The sequence below is a fragment of the Gavialis gangeticus genome, unplaced genomic scaffold, assembly GCF_001723915.1.
Source record: "Gavialis gangeticus isolate Ggan-Ray unplaced genomic scaffold, GavGan_comp1, whole genome shotgun sequence".
NCBI lineage: Eukaryota > Metazoa > Chordata > Crocodylia > Gavialidae > Gavialis > Gavialis gangeticus.
Genome location: NW_017729024.1, coordinates 23,020,572 through 23,024,936, shown reverse-complemented (window position 1 = coordinate 23,024,936; position 4,365 = coordinate 23,020,572). Strand labels below are relative to the sequence as shown.

The window sequence follows — 4,365 nt, the reverse complement described above, 5'->3', positions numbered from 1 at the left end:
AGGGAGGTGGTGCAGGCTCCTACCCTGGGGGTTTTTAAGAAGAGGTTAGATGAACACCTTGCTGGGGTCGTTTAACCCCAATACTCTTTCCTGCCATGGCAGGGGGTCAGACTAGATGATCTGCTCAGGTCCCTTCCAACCCTAGAAACTATGAAACTAACTATGAAACCATGAGGCCAGGGTCTAGCCAAGACGCCTGCTCTGAAGAAAGTCTGGCAGGAGCTGCTGCTCCCCCGCACTCCACCAAGGCAGACCTTGGCTGGGGTCCCATGTAGGCCAGAAAGGGGGTTAAACCCTGCTCCCACCTGGCCTTAGTGAGCTGGCTGGGGCTGGGGACTAGCCACTCCTCTTCCCCAACTCTGCTCAAGCGGAGAGCAGGGAAAAGCTGCTGCTCACACTTCTGCAGAGGCATGATTTGTGCATAAGGTGGGTGCAGGCCACGGGCTTGGAGCTCCCCATGCTGCAGCCCTCCCCCCAGGGCTTCCGCGGCCCAGCAGTTGGGACCCAGCGCGGCAGGCCATAGCAAAGCAAGGGAACTCAGTGCTGCTGCCATGGGCCCTGTGCCACCCCGGGAAGGCACCCCCTGCCCACCAGGCAGCAGTTGGGGTGGTGGTGTGGGGTTGTATCCTCTGCTGCTGCTGGATGGGCAGGGGGTGTCTTGCTGTGCCAGTGCAGGGCTTCCAGTGGTGGCACTGAGCTTCTCTGCCTGGCCCCACTCTGCCCTGCTGTGCTGCGTCTTGCCTACTGGGCCATGGAGGCCCCAAAAGGTGGGCAGCATGGCGGGGAGCCCCAAGCCCACAGTTGGGCAGCCTGCATCTGCACCCACCATGGGATCTACTCCAACCATGCCACCCATGGGGGAGGGGGAGCCAGGCTCCACACACTGCTCTGGCCTCAGCAGCTGCCACCTCCCACATACAGCAGCTGGGGCTCAGGTGCTGCTGCAGGGGGCTGCAGACCTAGGTCCCTGGCCCCATAGCCTAGGCCCCTAGGGGCCCCCTCTGGCAGGGGGCTATGAGTGGGGAATGAGGGGCACCAGCAGGGCCAAGGGGCTGTGAGTGGAGAGTGAGGGGCACTGGCATATCACAGCTGCTCAGCGCCACAAAGCAGTGCAGGGGATAACTGCAGCTAGATCCACATCCTTGTGAGTGAAGGGGGCAGGGGGAGCTCTGATTTTCCATGATAAAAAAAATCCAGAACCAAATGCCAAAATTTATAAGTATTTAGAATTTATTTTATTATAGTGACTGAGGCACTGGTAGGCTTCCAAATTCCTTTAAAATTGTAAATATGCCAATAAAACATTTGTTTCCAACTAATACATTATATATGTATATATATTAGTATATATATTAGTGGTTGTTCATTTTAATCACCAAAAAATGCAGATTTGGGGGTTTTTAATCAGAGAATTTGTGATTTTATCAAAGAACTGAGATCCCTGTATGATGCATCATTATGGACTGATGTTAAATATGTTGGAATAATATAATAATAATTATGATTATAATAATAATAACAACCCAAAGTCTTGTTCATTGTTACTTTATGAATGTTGCAGGCATACCAGCAGGAGTGATAAGATAGTCAGTTGCAGACTGGTATCTAGACTGTGCCAGTATCATTTCTCAGCTCATTACTACATGACTGACATTGTCTATGACCCATCCCAGACTGATCTTTAGATTGTCCACTGATATGCGGTCTTTCAGTACAAATATTACATAATTTAGGGAAAACTTTTTTTTTATAACAAAAATACATTTTATGTTCAGATGAACAAAATGATATGGTAACCATTTGTGTGTCCAGTTAAAATAGCACCTTGAATTAAAGAAAACATTGTTTAAACTTGAAATCAGTGACCATATGATTCTAAAAAAATAGATGGGCACTTGGATAAATTTGACCACTTCTGAAACCAGACAGTTTATAGTAAATCTGTGACAATCATAGATCATGTTCTGACACAAGTTTTGCTGTCTATTACAGTCCAGAGATCTGATTAAAGTCTTTTAATTGTTATTTTTTTTCCACCATATGAATCTTGCTAACTTGTTTGAAAAGGACTACTAAATAATCTATTGTAAAAGTACCTAACTGTTGGAAGAAATGCATGCAATTCTGTGTTTTGCTATATGTCACAAAAGTACAAATGAGCATGAGGCTAAAAAAAAAAAATTAAGATAAGTGATTATTCAGTATAAAGAAGTATTTTAAAAAGGTAGCTCGCTTTTCCTAAACAAAGGTCTTTTGCTCCTTCCAAGTTAAAGCTAGATTTTCTAATCTGTTTCCTTCCACCCCATAGCAGGAATCTATTTTACAAATAGTCTGTCCTCTATTTTTAACTCAGAAAAATCAATTAGAGTGCAGAGGGCAGCCCTGGTATGTCATTCCACTTGCCTGTTTCTTCCCCTCCTGAAAACATAAAAGTAAAGAATATGGGAATAAAGATGGCCAGTCTGGATTAGTGCACATCCTTCATCCATCTTTTCCTTTCCTCAAATGAAGAGCAATACAGGTTAAGTGTGAGAAGCAGAGGGAAGAAAGAGGAAGGCGGAGAAAAGCAAAAAACAAGAAGTACACTTTGCTTTTACTTTGAATTTGTTGGGGGAAGGAAGCATGCTGACCCTGTGCAAAAATAAACAGCACTTTTTAAAAAGACTGGAGTATAGTCATTTACCTTTATTGGCTCTCTTACATGTGCCAAAGATTAATCACATATATATTTTACAGTGCCACTACCTCCTAGAGTGTGTGGAATTTATTTAAATAGTTGAAATCTACCATTACATCTCTTTCAGGTGACATTAACCATTATTTCACATCTCCTCCAAAGATGTCTTTTTTAATCATTAGCATACCTATTTGAAGAATTAAAATTTTAACAATGAAATCTTTCTGTGATTGTTGTGCCCACTTTGACACAATAGAATTGACAATATAGTATATACAGGAAAATTTCAGAAAATGATTTCTAGTTTCATACACGATCCTTCCAGACACTGAAAATAATCAGATATAAAGCACATTTTCACTTCATAATTTGCTGCTGGTCCAGCAGCCACAATAGTTCTGTTTCAGAAAATGATCAATAGTCACTGTGGTTTGAGAATCTTACCTATAAGTGTGTTGTCTCATAGAAATTCCTTTGGTTGTTTCCGCCTTGGTAATGTCAGAGGCTAAACCGTAGAAAGACAATCATTTTCTTTATGTTTCCAATAATTCTCATAATCAATAAAGTTCTTTGCTGGCACAATTGAAGAAAACCTGCACTGGGGAGGAGAAGGAAAATGCTAAGAATATGCTGGTGGAATACCATGCTGGGGATAGTACACTACAGGCACGAGCCAGAAGGGAGACTGTACAGCAGGGGAGGCAACTGCTGGCATAGGTGCCAGAGTGCGATATGCAAAGGCATTTTGCTTGGCACGCATGCCTCAGGGTGGACAGTGGGAAGGAGGCAGGGACACAACAGGGATCGGGCCACCCCTGGCTGGCCAACATCTTCCAAGTGGAGGCGTGTGTGTTTTGGGGAGTGTTTTTGGCGTTGCCGACCCCTGTTCTACAGTGTGGGACCTCCCTTCTGGGCTCTGCCTGGAGCCGACTGTCCTGGCATTACCCTTGCTCCCTCCCTCCTTTTTCCAGACCACCTACACCAAGTGGGGGAAAAAAGGAGCTTCTCTTTAGAAGTCCACAGAGGATACAATGGGGAGGTATAAAGGATTTAGAACAAGAAGCCTCTTTAAAGCCCTTTCACTGAAAAGGCTGGCCTCAGTGCTGCAACCGCAGAGGCTGCAACTTGCTCTTGAGCTTCAAAGAGACTAACAAAATAATTTTCCAAGAAAAACATCCGACAAGCAAGGATTCTAGCTTCCTTAACCCCAGGAACCTTTAGAGGCGGGCAGCTGCAAGTTAAGCGAACAAAACCAGGCAAAATTTTCACACCTTGAAACCTTTTTTTTTTTTTTTGGGGGGGGGGGTGTTGTTTTTCCAGCTTTGAGACCCCACTGGCTCCAGCTGCCTCACTTCGCTGCAGCTCCCGGCCCTGGGAGACGAGCGCAGGAGCTGCAGCTCGGCCCGGAGCGGGGGGAGGAGGAGGCTCGGGGGCGCCGCAGCCCCTCAGCCCCCGCTTTCGCCGCAGCAGCGCGGGCAGCCTCCCGCACCGCGCGGACCTGGACGGGGTGGCCGCGTCAGGAGGACGTCCCAGGGCACCTACTGCAACTTCGGGGCGGAAAAGGGGCGCTGGGGCGCGGAGCGGGAAGGGGCAGCAGCGGCACCCCCGGCCTGGCCCGGCCGCTTCTTACCTGCGGGGCAGCGCGGTCCGGTCCGCGGTGGGGGCGGCGCTGGCGGCAGCAGCTCCCG

The 4,365-nt window shown here is 47.3% G+C and overlaps 1 protein-coding gene across 1 annotated transcript in view; it reads right to left on the bottom strand.

Annotated features, from left to right (window-relative positions):
* Positions 1 to 3,416, bottom strand: part of ANKRD34B (ankyrin repeat domain 34B) — a 15,955-nt gene extending 12,539 nt beyond the window's left edge. Inside the window, exon 1 of the mRNA XM_019516949.1 lies at positions 3,122 to 3,416. The gene's annotated coding sequence lies outside the window, so the exon portion shown is untranslated. The remainder of the gene's footprint in view (positions 1 to 3,121) is intronic.
* Positions 3,417 to 4,365: the final 949 nt, after the last annotated feature.